General features: G+C 51.2%; 1 protein-coding gene across 1 annotated transcript in view; it reads left to right on the plus strand.

Moving 5' to 3' along the window:
- Positions 1-16,714, plus strand: part of LOC144762101 (beta-1,4 N-acetylgalactosaminyltransferase 2-like) — a 335,968-nt gene that overhangs the window by 179,729 nt on the left and 139,525 nt on the right. The gene's annotated exons all lie outside the window — the stretch shown is intronic.

Below are 16,714 nucleotides of genomic sequence, written 5' to 3' on the forward strand. Positions count from 1 at the left end.
CGGAGAGAATAAAAAACCTTGTTTCCTGCTTTCCAGTCTCCAGCGCCTGCCTCTTCATTGATTTAAATAACTAGAGGGTCACAGAGGCAATACCGCCGGGCAAATATCGATTGTCCCCGACCCGACTGAACTTTTTACAACCTGTGTGCAGCAGTGAAGGGCAGCTAGTATGTGGAAGGCAGGGAGCAGCACAGGCCGGGCACTCTCACCCCAGCCCCCGCGGTAGACACGCTGTGCACGGCAGTCCCTCTTACCGCTTGGGTAGACGAGCAGTAGAGGACCCGGGTCTCCCGTGTCCAAAAGGCCCCGCCACACTTCCCTGGCGTTCCGGCGTTTTCGCGCCGATGCTGAGGCCACGCCCCCCGCCTTCGCGCCTCACAGCCGCGGGCCACGGCAGGCCGCAGTCCGGGACCTCGAGTGGCCGACTCGGCCATATGCGGGCTCCAGGGGTGGGACGTCTGGTCGCCGCTGTCAGCTGCGGTCGGATTCCGGGGCCTCCGAGGGTCCGTTCAGCCCGGCGATCTCACCGAGGAGTCACCACACCTGAGGGAGCTGGGGGCCGCCTTTGGAAAGCCTCCCAGCCAGGATTTAGTGCGGATTTTCAAGGGGACACTGACGGTCCCGGCGGAGCTAGGGATTCAGGCGGCCATTTCCATCGGCGCCTGGCCACGCCCCGAACCTGAGACTTTTAATTCTACAATGAAACGCTCTCCTTACTCAGCTCTTTCTGTCACTTCGCGCTGGCTGAAGACGCAGGGAACACAAACCGAACTGAAGATCTAACAAAAGTTCAATGCATTGAGGCCAGCAAACACAACCTAAAGCAGAGACCGTCAAGCTAAACAGCGCGTGAAACGGGAAGGGGGGCTGCGGGCTCACGCGCGGCCCTCGTGGTCATGGCCGCTCCCGCGCCGCAGTCCCAACTCGATCGGGAGACACACTGCTCTGCAGCCTGCAACATCAGATCTGGATTGTTAATCCGGGAGGGGAGGGCTTCCGTTGCTCCCCTCCTGGCTTGGACCGCCTGTGTCTCCGGGAGGGTCCTGCCAACTGGACAGCATTTGCTGTCTTACCCACAAACTAAACAACCCCGCACCAGGCTGCCTCACCCTTCGTGACCACCCCTCCAAGGCACAGCCCTCTACCGCGGGGGCAAAGGAGGCCCCTACATGGACAGTCAAAATTATTGCTGCGTTGACAGAGTGTCGTGGTCCTTCCTTGACCAATGCATGCAAAAGTTCGGACTAGGAGAAAACTGTAGAAGAATGGTGATGGCACTCTATAACGAACAGAAATCCCGGGCGGTAGTCAACCGGGGCACCTCTGAGCCGCTACTCCTAGGAAGAGGTACGAGACAAGGTTGTCCACTTTCCCCAGCACTTTTCCTACTCTCCCTAGAGCCACTGCTGTCCATGATCAGGAATAACTCCGAAATAAAAGGAATCCAAATCAGGGGGAATACGGTTAAGTTAGCTGCTTATGCAGACAACATACTCATTACAACAGAAAATCCTGGCCCCTCGATAGCAGCTCTAATGTCCACCATTGAGGAATACGCACAGGTATCGGGCTATAAACTCAACAGGGACAAGTCTGAATGCAAACCTCTACATGTGCATACAACCAGGGCCGGCGCTAGGCATGTGCAGTATGGGCAGCTGCCCAGGGCCCCGCAACCTTCTAACTTAGACGGGGGCCCCCCACGAGTCCATCCTCCTTCAAAAATGAGCCATTGTATGAATTTCCAGATGGACAGCCCCCTCCCTTGGCGTTTGCAGCCATCGTACAGCGTGCAAGTCCCAAGGCGGGGCCCCCCTCACCTGTGCCCTGCTGCCCTGGGCTGAAATGGTAATGTGACAATTGCATCCCTTTCAGCTGCCGCAGACTGGGCAGGGCTGGGTTTCTGGCCGTCCTTTGCTGGCTCCTCTTTCTCTTTCCTTAGTCGCCGCATCTGCATGATAGCGGCGAATGCTTAGCTTGAGGTGTGAAGTGAGCCCGCTGCCCCTGCATGAATGTAAAGTAGAGAGCATCCTGGATGGCTCACAACACAAAAACAAGTGACCTCACGTCACCATGGGCGCCGCTCACTTCCAAGGAAGGGAAAGCGAGAAGAGCAGAGCACGGAGAAAAAGGTTATTATTTAACTTTTTTTTAACAATTCCGTTTTAATGTTTTTTTTTCTCCTAACAGGCATGTACATTCAAAAGTAACATAAAAACAGTTAAACATAAGTACTAACTCCAGTTGAGTAGAAGCGCTTGTTGATTTTTACTTTCGTGTAATTTACATGAAACGAAGTAAGAATGAATAATTGGGTGTGTAAAAGAATAGAGATAACATTCAGATGGGGAGGGACCGAGGGGTGACCCCACATCCATCCTTACCACCTGGAGTGAATGAACCCTCCAAGCTACACCCACGTTATGTAACCCCTCAAGCCACCCACACACCATGCCTTGTTTTATGCATCTGAATAGGTTGCATTACTCCCTGGCATCATATTTGTTTGCATCTGAAACCCTTAATTCCCATGTTCCTGGGTGCATCTGTAGGTCTGGTGTTCTCTTTTACTTTTAATCAATGTATCGAAGGAGAGGCACATCTAAAAGAAGTAAGATCAATAAAAGAAGGGAAGAGGTGGGGGAGATGATAGAATACAGCAGGGAGGGGAGAGCTGAACATAAGGGGCAAAACAGCTATAACGAACAAGACGCTTAAGGAAAGGGAGATGGGAAAGGAGTGATGTGTATGTAATGGCAGAATCAACGGGAGATGGGAAGAGTCTTGGTTAGGTACAAGGAATAGCATGCAAACATGAAAGGTAAGATGCTTTGGGAGAGTGGGAGGGTGGGAGGGGAGAGAATGATGTAAAGTAACACAAGCAGAGGTGTAACACAAAACAATGGGGTCCTGCTCTGCAGAATGTGATAATGGGACCCCGAGACTCCCACACCTCACACATATTCATGTGGCCCTGGGCTGACTTGGAGCCCCCTGAAGTGTTGTGGGCCCATCTGTGCTGCAGGGGCCTGTACTGGGTCCTAGCACAAGAGGTGAAGCAAGGTAGGCAGCAGGTGAATAGCAGCGCATGTGGGGCAGAAACAGAGAATGGAGGGTAGAGGTGAGAGAGAGAGAAAACATGAAGAGTAGAGCAAGGAGGGCAGAGGTGGACATAAAGGGGATAGAACCAGTTGACACAGTTGAGGATGGAGAGAAAGATGAAAGGTGAAAAGGCAGTGCTTGGATAGAAGAGGTAGATATAAGAGAAGCAGACCATCAGGAGAACTTAAGTGTCATGGAGAGGGAATGGTGAGTGATGGATGTGAGAGGGTAGGGCAACAAAGAGCAAGTAAGAGGCTGTGGGAGAGAGGCAGGGGAGAGGTATATTACAGAGAGGTAGAACCAGTGAGAGAAGGATAGAGGCTGTGAATAGATGAAGGGTTCCGCAGGTAGACAAGACATGGGTGTAATAGAGGCAGAGTTAGTGAGAAAGGTGAGAGACCGTACCACAGAGAAAGTGAAGTGTAGAGTATGGAAGGGAGATACGAATGTAAGCAAGGAAGAAAAAGTGAGACAATGTAAAAGGCAGGGGGTTGAAAGCGGAGAGGTGGGTGTTAAGGGGACAGACCAGCAAAAAAGCATTAGGAGGGTGGAGGAAGAAATGTGAGGTGAAGGGCAGTACATGGATGGGGCAGGTAGATATAAGAAAGTTGCAACAATCAAGACACCTTACCCAGAGAAGAGAGAGGGAATGGCGAGAGGAGGGTGTAGAATGCCAGAATCAATGAGAAAAGTAAGAGGCATTGGGAGAGACGAGGCATACAGCATGGAGGAAAAATGTGGATATAAGAGGGACATAACGAGAAAGAAGCGACAAAGCTGGGGATTGCGGCGAGATTGATTTGAGAGGGTGCAAAATCCACAAAATATGGTTTGAAGAAGCGACGAGAATAAGAGTAGAGCATGAATGGAAAAAGGTGGTGTAAGAGGCGCAAAATCAGAGCGAAAAGATTAGTGTTCAGAATGATGAAAATGGAGAGAAGATGTAAACGGGGCAGAACCAGTGAAAACAGTTCTGAGGCTGGGGAGAGATGCGCAGTGAAGGAGCATGTAAGGCTTTGCGTTGATGCCCTGCCTGCTAAAACCACATGCCTTCACCATGAACTTCACTGGTGCAACTGCAGTACAGGGGAGTCACCTGAAGACCCACTGAATATCTATGTGGCAATCGGTTTTACAATTTTATTCATGCACTAATCTGGAAACATCAGTTTTTGAAAGATATAGGCCTAGCTTTTCAACCCAGTTAGATGTGTTGTATTACCACATATTAGAGCTTTAAAATATTCTCACTTATTGTATTAGGGCTAATATTTGTATTTGTAGCCATTTCAGTGATTTCCACATTAGAGAAGTAGCTTCTTGCAAAGCTGCTTTAACAGTGCCAGAAAATGAATGGTCAGTTGACACTTCCTATGACGTCACTTCCTGTGACATTACATCTTATGCAAATTAGAGGGGCCTCGCATGTTCCTACTCTGCCCAGGGCCCCACAAATCCTAGGACCGGCCCTGCATACAACTAGGGCAGTATTAGGAGCCTCAGGGTTGGCGTGGCAAAAAGGTTTCCTGAAATATCTTGGGCTTTACTTCGGGAGGGATCTCAAATCTATACTCGACTACAACGAAAAGACAATACTAAACAAGTTGAAAGAGAAATTAGACACATGGTCACCAAAGTTTGTCAGTTGGTGGGGCAGAGTGGAAACAATAAAAATGATGATAACACCCATGGTTACCTACCTGCTAAGTATGCTCCCACTTATAGCCACAGAGGACTACCACAAAAAGCTGGATATCCTGACAAATAAATTCCTCTGGAGAGACAAAAAACCTAGGATAAGCCTACAGAAACTAAAACTAAGCAAAAACTTAGGAGGTCTCAACCATACCAACTTCAAAACATTCCAGACAGCATGCCTAGCCAAACATGGGATATACTGGCTCTCGCCAGGACAGGTTTATACACTGGCATGGCTGGCACTAGAGAGAACAATCCTAAAAGGTCTCGACCCCTTAGCCCTACTCACAGCCAATAAACACCCCGATGCCAATAACACCATACATAAAAACACCAAGAACGCCCTCCTCAAAGTTGACAAAAGAATGGAGAGGTGCATTAAAAACACGAGATGGGAATCCATATGGTTCAACACTAAAATAAAGTACAAAGACAAGATACTTAACATTAACTCCTGGTACGAACGGGGCATCTCCACTCTCAGCCAGCTAGAAAAGCTCAGTACCCCGCTCACATTCGACGCCCTAAAACATCTGCACAACCTACCAGATATTGAATTCTTTAGCTTTCTAAAAATAAGGGCGGCGCTCACGAGAGCAGATCTTAACAAGGAGGTCCCATCAATTCTGCAGTACTTGGCGAACCTAAACAAAATTGGACACCAAACGTCACACCTAAACAAACTCCTATGCCCGGTATCGACAAGACTAAACGTCAAGACACTAGATTACTGGGAAGCCCAACACACTAGGGGCTTCATATAATCTATTCACACCCAGGTTGAGAACAAACCCACACATACCACTCATTCATACATATACACTACATCCATATCCCATCCACAACTCTACATCGCAAACTCTGGAAGTATGGCACCTAACTACCGCGCTACCCATCCTTTCCTCTATTCCTTCTCTCTTTTCCTACTTTCTTTTCCTCCCTTCGAGGGTAATATATAAGACCACCAATGGCAGCATACGGCAAGTTCGTGATTATCATTCTAATGTACACGTGACCAATCATGTCATCGAGACGCCTACTTTAATCCCATCGGGGTACATCGACACCAGTATTGCCTTCACTATATCTGTACTGTATTTATAAAATTCTTCTAATGAAATCTTTTGAAATTAAAAAAATATAGATATATCGTAGTTAAAATTATCGTTTTTTCTGTTAAAAAAAGTGTAAAATAAAGTAAATAATGCTTATAAAGAAAATAAACATAGTTGAAAATATCTAATAATGCTTACAGTTCATAAATAATACATATATAATAATAAAACATTATTTAAACATATACATAAAATATATATTATAAACTTACTTAATAATACGTTTTAATAATTATTTTAATAATTTATAAAATAATAAAAAATATTATAAATTACAAATACATCTACAGACATAAAACAATAACATAAATAAACAGTAAATAATTATGTTTAATAAATTAAAACAATTAAATATACTTTCAATATTTTTAAAATTAATGATATACTACATTATCTAAAATAATCCAAAAAATATTAAATAGCTAAATAAATAAAACTACTATTCAAAGTCTCAAAAAAACTACAGTAATGAAAACGTTGGATAGCGTAGAACTTAAAATTACTATTCCCACTCCAGAGAGTGCAACAGTAGGGAAAGCGTTGGATAGCGTAGGGGTAAAAATTACTATTCCCACTCCAGAGAGTGCAACAGTAGGGAAAGCGTTGGATAGCGTAGGGGTAAAAATTACTATTCCCACTCCAGAGAGTGCAACAGTAGGGAAAGCGTTTGATAGCGTAGGGGTAAAAATTACTATTCCCACTCCAGTGGGTGCAACAGTAGGGAAAGCGTTGGATAGCGTAGGGGTAAAAATTACTATTCCCACTCCAAAGAGTGCAACAGTAGGGAAAGCGTTGGATAGCGTATGGGTAAGAATTACTATTCCCACTCCAAAGAGTGCAACAGTAGGGAAAGTGTTGGATAGCGTAGGGGTAAAAATTACTATTCCCACTCCAAAGGGTGCAACAGTAGGGAAAGCGTTGGATAGCGTAGGGGTAAAAATTACTATTCCCACTCCAAAGAGTGCAACAGTAGGGAAAGCGTTGGATAGCGTATGGGTAAGAATTACTATTCCCACTCCAAAGAGTGCAACAGTAGGGAAAGTGTTGGATAGCGTAGGGGTAAAAATTACTATTCCCACTCCAAAGGGTGCAACAGTAGGGAAAGCGTTGGATAGCGTAGGGGTAAAAATTACTATTCCCACTCCAGAGAGTGCAACAGTAGGGAAAGCGTTGGATAGCGTAGGGGTAAAAATTACTATTCCCACTCCAGAGAGTGCAACAGTAGGGAAAGCGTTGGATAGCGTAGGGGTAAAAATTGCTATTCCCACTCCAGAGAGTGCAACAGTAGGGAGAGCATTGGATAGCGTAGGGGTAAAAATACTATTCCTAATCCAGAGGGTGCAACAGTAGGGAAAGTGTTGGAAAGCGTAGAAGTTAAATATAACATACTTATAAATAATTTTTGTATTTAAAATAATTAATAATTACATTTTTAAATAACTCTACATCATTTACAAATACCCATTAATAATTATTAATAACATAATTGCAATTGAATAAGAAGTTAACAATAAATTAACAATACATACCAATAAATATTAATTAATAAATATTAGTTACCAAATAATAAATATTGAACACCAAAATATTTTTCATAAAAGACCTATTAATTATTAAAAATTGATTAACAATTAAAAAATATGAAGCGGGGGGCGTGGCCTGGCGGCGATGTGAGTGGACGTGTGCCTGCGGAGCTCCCGCTGCCGTTAGGCCCATCAGCAGCTATCAAGGCGGAATTCGGGGGTCCGAGCTCATCACCCTCCTCCCTAGTGCCCCTGACCAGCTGGACACCGCGTCTGCCACAGGAGAACTCTGTGCCTGCCTGTGCGCCGGCAGGAACGGACAGCCGGCTTCCTGCAAGGGAGTCCTCCGGGTCCGTCCACCATCTTGGATCCGCGGAAGAGGCGACCTGCGGCGGAGCTTGGGCGACCCTGAGGCTGCCAGCGATCCCTGCCCGGAGCGACCCCCGCCCCTCCCGCACTGACATTCAGCGGCGCTCTCACCTGGGGCCGCGGCGGTAAGGAGAGGGAACGGAGAGGGGGTCCCGGAGCGGCGTGCAGTTCTGCGGCGCCCCATCCCCCGCGCTGCGGAGAGTGAGGCGGCGGGATCCGGACTTGGGCCCCAGGGTGGGTCAGAGACTTTGCTAGCCTCCCCTCCCCACCGGACTGTTTGGAGAGCCCGGCCCTGCGGAGCCGAGGCGGGAGGCGGTGGGGACAACCAGTGCGGCGGACTGCGGCCGAGGGTGCCCCCGGGGCACTGCAGAGAGCGGACGGTGCCTGGCTTCAGGGAGGCGCCGAAACAGTGAGCTTTCGCGTCGGCTCCTCCTAGGAGGTGAAAGCGGGCCTGGGGCAACGGTGTGTGTCCCTTTCTGGTGCTGACTCCCTCTGGAGGACTGGGGGCCCCCGCTGGTGGAACGCGAGGGGTCCTGCTGCTATACCTGGCTGGACAAACGTTGGGGGCGGAGAAGCTGTGGCCTGGGGCCCCCTGGACTACCTGCTGTGCCACGTGGGGTGTGCCGTAACGAGGCCGGGACCCCTGAGAGCGCTGAGTCTGTGCGCCGGTGCCTCCTGCCGCCTCCCTTTGTGTTTTGTGCTTTTGCCCTCGCAGCCTACGACGGGCGTGGGCCCTGACGCGGGCTGGAGGACGCCCTGTGGCCCACGCGGAGGATGACGCGCACGAACAGGTCCAGCAGGGCGGATTCTGCACCGGCCTCCAAGGGGAACCCGGTTACGGCCATGTGGGGCAAAGTGGGAGCACCGGCGGCCAGTGGTGGCCCACCTGCGGAGATGGCGGATTCCCCCCCGGTCACGCAAGCGTTCATGGCCGCCTTCATGACCGACCTTAAGACGGAGATCGGGTCCCTGCGGTCGGAGGTACACTTGTGTGTCACGGAACTGCGGAAGGACGTCACAGACCTGGGGGACCGTGTGGACAGCCTGGAGAGGACGGCGGACACGCGCACCGAGGACCAGGAACAACTGTGGCAGCGTGTAACGGCCCTGGAGCAACAGAACATTGAACTCCAAATCAAGCAGGAGGATTTGGAGAACCGGGGCAGGCGGAACAACCTCCGCATCCGAGGCGTGCCGCTCGGGGAAGAAGGGGAGGACGTGATGGACTTTGTGGCGCAACTCCTCCATGAGGTGCGGGGCGACGAGGATGTATCGCCCCCCACACTGGACCGGGCTCATCGAGTGGCGGCGCCGGCGGGGAGATCGGGGCTTCTCCCGGACATCATCACGAGGGTGCATTTCTTTGTGGAGAAGGAGGAGATCTGGAAGCGTGCTAGGGACAAACCGGACCTGCAATACAAGGGCCACAAGATTCAGATCTTTCAGGATTTGGCGCCCAACACCCTGAAGCGACGGCGCACTTTCCGCCCGGTGACGGAGAAACTGCGGTCCCTGAACATCTCCTATCAGTGGGGCCATCCCTTCGCACTTATCTTTCAATGGGAGGGTAGGCGTAAATCCCTGCGATCCTACGATGAGGCGGCGCGACTCCTCAACATTGCACGCTCTCCTCCGGGGAGCCCCTCCAGGCGCCCTCCGAGCAAGAGAACGCAGCTTACCCCGGACTGGACCACGGTGCCGAGGAGACAGCGGGCGACACCTGCCGACGTGCCAACAACGAGCCAAGCCAGGCAGGAGGTCATTGCCCACATCAGAGCGCTGGAAGAGGCAGGGACCGACCGTGCGGACCGCTCGCCTGCGGGACGGTCCTCAACATCATGAGATGGACAGCATACCTAAGTCGTTCTACCTGAGGTACTGTTCTCTTGTCCCCCTCCGGAGGGCGGGGATGGTTGCGGGGCGGGGGGGGGTTGCTTGGACTCCTGACTTCCTTCTGCCGGGCCTGGGATGGTGGGGGCTCCATACCCTCTAGTGTTCCCGGCCAGTCGTGTCCCACCGAGGCTGTCTCCTGGGGAGTGACATCCCGATGGACATTCAAACCCGAGGGTGTAGGATGCCCTACTGTGGAGACAGTGTACTTTGGCCCAGTTGGCCACATCGTTGCAGCCTAGGCCGTTGGTCCTTCAGATTGCTGACTGTTTGGCTTTCTTGTTCGACTTTCCTTTTTCTCTTTTTTCTATCTTTTCTTCCTTTCTCTGTTTGCTATGGGGGGCAGAGGATGGGGGTTGGGGCAGGGAGCGGGGGTGGGCCCTCTGGGTGGGGCTCTGGGAGGGTGGGTGCTCTGTCGCGCGTAGCTCTGCGTACTGACCTTAAGGACCCACATGATGGCGAGTGATTCGGCCAGACCCCTTAAGATTTTATCACTCAATGTTAAGGGCCTTAACTCGCCCAATAAGCGTCAACAGCTCTGGCATTACTTCCTGCAGCATGACCCGGACATCATTTTCATACAGGAGACCCACCTTCTCCAGGCAGATACGAAACGCATGGCGCACCCTAGATACCCCCTCCAATTCTGGGCTTCAGCAGATACGAAAACGGCTGGGGTGGCGGTTTTGTGCAAGGCTGGCATCAGGCGGGGCAATGGCAAGCTCTTCCGGGGTGGTGACGGCCGCTTCCTCAAGGTTTCGGTCGAGGTAGGCTCCCGCCGTCTTATGTTGTGCAATGTGTATGCGCCCAACCTGGCACAGGATCGCTTCCTTCGAGACCTCTTGCATGCTCATGTCCTTCGGGGCGGACCCTCGCTCATCCTGGGGGGCGACTTCAATTTGGTGTGGTGCCCTGCGCTGGACCGAAGTGCGGGCTCCTTTCACGGGGCGGGGGCGATGTCCTCTGCGCTGCGTAAACAGTTGGGCGACTTGGGTCTCTTCGACGCTTGGCGCTACTTCTTCCCCGACAAACGGGACTACTCTTTTTATTCTAGTGCGCATCGCTCTTATTCCCGCATCGATCACGTGTTCGTATCGCATGACCTAATATGTGACGTGGTGGATGTGGACATGTCGGACATCTCCATCTCGGACCATGCGCACGTAGAGTTGCACCTCCGTGACCTGCGGAGTGGTACCCCCAGGGAACGAAAGTGGCGCCTGCCCCCCCACCTCCTCCGAGATACTGCGGCGGTAGATGACATTCGCACGGCCATCGCCTCCTACTTCGAGTTTAACGACCTGCCGGAAACGCCGTTCCCGGTGGTGTGGGACGCCTTCAAGGCTACTATTCGGGGTCATATCACCTCTCTCGAGATAGCGAGAGCTCGAGAGAGACGGGCAGTGGAGGAGGGTCTGGTGGTGGCCTTGAGGGAAGCGGAGGCGCGACACCAGGAGGGGTCCACTCTGAAGGTGCGGAGGCACCTGGCGAACCTGCGGGGGCAATTGCGCATGCTGCGTGCGAACCGAGCGGAGAAATCTCTATTAGCATTAAAGCGAATGCACTTTGACGGTGGAGACAAGGTGGGGAAGCTTCTGGCGAGACGTCTGAGGGTCAAGGCGGCCAGATCCCACATAGCGAACGTGCTGCTCCCGGACGGGTCTCGGGCAACGGCGATGGAGGCTAAAATGCAGGCGTTCAGAGACTATTACGCCTCCTTGTACTCGGCAGACCCCGCCGGCGCTACCCCGCCGGAGGAGGTCCTGGAACACTATGGCGGGACGCGCTTGCACCCCGACGTGGCGGAAGGGTTGGAGGAGCCGCTTTCACTTGCTGAGGTGGCTGAGGCCATCAAGGATCTGAACTTGGGAAAGACGCCGGGCCCTGACGGCCTGCCGCTTTCTTTTTACCGGATCTTCCGGGAACAGCTGGGTCCTTATCTCCTCAGACTCTTTGCTTCCTTCGATGGTGGCCGGGGTCCCTCCCCGGACATGGGGATGGCGGAAATAGCTCTAATCCCTAAGCCTGGGAAAGATCCGGCGCTTTGCTCGTCATATCGCCCGATTGCGCTCCTCAATACTGATTTTAAAATTTACACGAAGATGCTGGCTAAGAGACTTGACCCCCACATGCCGGATCTCGTGGATCCTGATCAGGTGGGCTTCATCCGGGGCCGGCAAGGGGCGGACAATGTGCGGAGATTGGCCCACTTGGTAGGGAAGGTACATCATTGGCACATTCCGGCGTGCCTCCTGTCACTAGATGCTGAGAAGGCGTTTGACCGCGTGGATTGGGGGTTCCTCCAGGCGGTCCTCTGCAGGATAGGTCTCGGCCCAAGGATGGTGGCCAGGATCATGGCACCCTATGTGGAACCGAGGGCGAGGGTCAGGGTGAATGGGAGGTTGACGGACCCGTTTGCCATTGGCAGAGGGACACGGCAGGGCTGCCCTCTCTCGCCATTGCTGTTCGCCCTGGCGATCGAACCACTGGCGGACCTGATCAGGCGTAACCCGGACATCTGCGGCGTTCAGATGGGGGGGCAGGCCCATAAAGTGGCGTTATACGCAGACGACCTTATCCTCACTCTGACGGAACCGAGACGTCCTTGCCGGCGCTTCATGAAGTGCTCTGTTCCTTCGAAAGCGCCTCGGGTTTAAAAATTAATCACGATAAATCGTGGGTGCTTAACCTCACGATCCCTCCGACCGAGGTTCCTCCCCTGGAGGTGCTGTGCCCCTACCGATGGACGGACCAACATATCCGATACCTCGGCCTCTCCCTGACTCCCTCTTTGGACGGCTGGTCGGCGCTCAACTGGGCGGAATGCCGCAAATCAGTTCTCGCTGATCTGCAGCGGTGGAAACCTCTTACTCCCTCGTGGTTGGGCAGGTTGAATGCGGTCAAAATGTCCATCCTGCCTAAAGTACTCTACCTGTTCCAATGCCTTCCTACGCCTATCCCTCTGGCAAAGATTAGAGCCTTGCAAAGGGACTGCACTCAATTCATCTGGGGGGGCAAGAAACCCCGCTTCTCCCAGGCACTCCTCATGGCCCCGCGGGATCGTGGAGGGCTGGGGTGCCCGAATCTGGTGGACTATTATTGGGCTGCCCACTTGCGGTTTGTCATCGAGTGGGGTATTAGACGGAGTGAGAAGGGGTGGCTACACCTGGACCGGGCGGTCACGGGCCGCACGATCTGGAACCTCGCTTGGACCCATAGGACGGGAAGGGCCCCTAGTGCTTATCTGGCGATTCCCACTAGAACGGTCCTGGACGTGTGGGACAAGGTGGCGGTGCGAAAGGGCCTTACGACTTTCCCCTCACCTCACACCCCCATAGAGGATAACCCGTGGTTTCCGCCGGCTAACCATACTACCGCCTTTCGCAGGTGGACACGAGAAGACTGCAAAGTCCTTACGGATCTCTTTGACGGAAGCTCCATAAGTCCTTTGGCCATTGTAGAGAGGAGTTCTGTCTTCCCCCGGAGGCTGAATTACAGTTTCTGCAGTTGCGCCACTGGGCCCTGTCAGATGCGATGTACCCGGGGGCCTCTCGGGCCTTCACCCCATTCGAGAGGCTGGCACGCTCCGGTGCGGGCTCGAAGGGCCTTATATCAAAAATTTATCGGATTCTGCAACATCCTTCCGCACCCCCTGCACACCCGTATCAGCGTCGTTGGCAGGAGACTCTAGGGGCTGATATTGATCAGGCGCAGTGGACCCGCCTCTGGAGGGATGTTCCTAAGGTGTACCGCAGTGTGCCGCAACAGGAAAATGCGTACAAGGTGATGACGCTGTGGTACTACACGCCCCAACGCCTGCACAAGATGTTTCCCTCTGTATCGCCCGGTTGTTGGAGATGCAATCATGTGCCAGGCGACTTCATGCACATTTGGTGGACATGCCCGGTAATCGCTATCTTTTGGAAGGAGGTGTTGAGCCACATTCGGGGGGTGCTGGGATTTCCCCTGCCTGATGCTGCTGGCACGATACTACTGGGACTTAAGCCTGTTGATCTGCTGGCCCTGACCCGTAGTGATTGGACCTTGGCGATGCAAATGTTGGGTGCCGCTAGACAACTTATCGCTCTGTACTGGAAGAAGGTGGAGGCCCCCCCTCTAGCTGTATGGTTCGGCAGACTGTGGCAGGTCGTTACTATGGAACTACTCTCGGCCAGGCTGCAGTCTCGCGCGACCCGCTTTGAAAAGGTTTGGAGGCCATTAGTAGCTTACCTTTGCAGGAGCGAATACGCTAGGAATATGCCCCCTTCGCTGCGAGCATTGCAACTGGTGGAAGATGCGGCGCTGCCCTATACTCCTCGCACCCTGTGACGCCCCCAATGCAGCGGCTGTCTCCTCTGCCTCTTCCCTGCTCCTCCCCTGCTCTTCTTCTCTTCTCCTTCTCACCTCTGCTTTACTCTTTTGACGGCCTTCTCTTGGGCCTCTGGTTGACTGTTGGGCCCCTGGGGCTGGTTACTTGTTTCTGTTTGAAATGTTTGTACTTGCCCGCTCCGAGGGAAGGTCTGTAAGGCGGGGTATCACTGAGATGTGCCGGGCAGCGCTTCTTGGCCCCCTTCATGGTTGACTTCGTGGGATCTTGCTGGCCGTTGATGTGCAGATCGGCGAGTGTGTTTGGACGTTTCGATTTATGCAATCTTTGCACCACGAATTCTTTCACGCGGCCGGCCCCATGAGGGTTGTAGGCTTATCGCTGTGTCACTGTGACCCTTTTCTTATGTGTGTCTCGAACTGAGGCTTAATAAACAGAAGTTGAAATAAAAAATATGAAGCAATAACATCATTTTTTAATCCCGAATTTTTTTATGAAACAATAATTGCCAATTAGTAAAAAATAATTTCCAATTAATAAAAATTAATTACCAATAAAACATATTAATTGCCAATTAAAAAAAAGAAATTAACAATTTTTTTTTTTTACCAATTACAAACATTAATTACCAATTAAAAAAAGTTAATTACCAATTAAAACAATTAATTGCCAATGAATAATTAATTAAAAATAAAATAATTATCAATATTAATAAATAAAAATAAATCATTACTTAATTACAATTAAATCACTTCCCACCCAATTCCCCTACAAACCCACAACCCGCTACAGAACTTAAACGCAAAAATAAATTCAAATTAAATTACAATTCCGAAAAATGAATGATTATTTCACTATAATTAAATTACTTCCCACCCTATTCCCTATAAACCCACAACCCGCTCCGGTACTAAAACATAACATTTATTTAAAAATAACATTATTAATATATAAAAATAGTACACATATAATTTAAAACAAGTAAAATACTGAACAAATAACACATACATATTAAATGCATAATAAAATACATAACAATAATACAAATATCGATATTAGTAACATTGAGATTAGTAACATCGATATATTTGATATCGATATTACTAACTTCGATATTACTTACATCGTTATAAAAAAATACGATATTACTTACCTTAGGGTCGATATTCTGTCCAACGTTATTCTTGACCTCAATATTCTGTACCTTTGATAATTCCAACTCAATATTACTGTAGGTCAATATTTAGGAATCGATATTTAGACTGTGTACCACCAGTGACTCATGTGTTGGATGGGTGTGGAGAGAGTGTAAGGACCAGCCCTCATGGGAGGGTCACCTGACCTGTGACCCCTCTGTGGGATGAATGTGTGGTGGGTGTAAGGGTTTGCCTTCCTGGGAGGGTCACCTGACTGGTGACAACTGTGTTGGATGTGTGTGGAGAAAGTGTAAGGGCCAACCCTCCTGGGAGGGTCACCTGACTGGTGATGCCTGTGCTGGATGGGTGTGGAGAGGGTGTAAGGGACAACCATCCTGGGAGGGTCACCTGACTGGTGATGCCTGTGCTGGATGGGTGTGGAGAGGGTGTAAGGGACAACCATCCTGGGAGGGTCACCTGACTGGTGATGCCTGTGCTGGATGGGTGTGGAGAGGGTGTAAGGGACAACCATCCTTGGAGGGTCACCTGACTGGTGATGCCTGTGATGGATGGGTGTGGAGAGGGTGTAAGGGACAACCATCCTGGGAGGGTCACCGGACTGGTGATGCCTGTGCTGGATGGGTGTGGAGAGGGTGTAAGGGACAACCATCCTGGGAGGGTCACCTGTCCGGTGATGCCTGTGTTGGGTGGGTGTAAGGACCAGCTCTCCTGGGAGAGTCACCTGGCCGGTGATGCCTGTGATGAATGGGTGTTTAGAGGGTGTAAGGGCCAGCCCTCCTGTGAGGGTCACCTGACCGGTGACGCCTGTGCTGGATGGGCGTGGAGAGGGTGTGAGTACCAGCCCTTCGGTGAGGGTCACCTGACCGGTGACGCCTGTGTTAGATGGGTGTGGAAGGGTGGAAGGCTCAGCCCTTCTGGGAGGGTCACCTGGCCAGTGATGCCTGTGTTGGATGGGTGTGGAGAGGGTTATGGCTCAGCCCTCCTGGGCGGTCCACCTAGCCGATGACGCCTGTGTTGGATGGGTGTAAGGGCCAGCCCTCCTGTGAGGGTCACCTGACCGGTGACGCCTGTGGTGGATGGGTTTGAAGAGGGTGTAAGGGCCAGCCCTCTTGGGAGGGTCACCTGTTCGGTGGCACCCGTGTTGGATGGGTGTAAGGGCCAGCTCTCCTGGGAGGGTCACCTGCCCGGTGACGCCTGTGTTGGATGGGTGTGGGGTGGGTGTAAGATCCAGCCCTCCTGGGGGAGGCTGATAAGACCCTAGACTGTGATTAAGTGAAAGAAGGAACCTCATATCCGGAGGCTCCCATCTGACTTCAAATACACATGACAGAATTGTATTGACTCAACTGCACCGCGCTATCCCGTTTTCTACCCATTAACGCCTTATTCTTATCTCTATTGCCATTCTGACATGCAGCAAACCTAGATGAAATATTGGAGGATTTTTATATATCAGCCATACACACGATATATTGACAGCATATCTGGCCCGTGGGTATTGAGAGCATACTTCAAGAACCGCTTTGTCTCCAA

Source organism: Lissotriton helveticus, chromosome 6 (genome assembly GCF_964261635.1).
Source record: "Lissotriton helveticus chromosome 6, aLisHel1.1, whole genome shotgun sequence".
NCBI classification, from domain to species: Eukaryota; Metazoa; Chordata; class Amphibia; order Caudata; family Salamandridae; genus Lissotriton; species Lissotriton helveticus.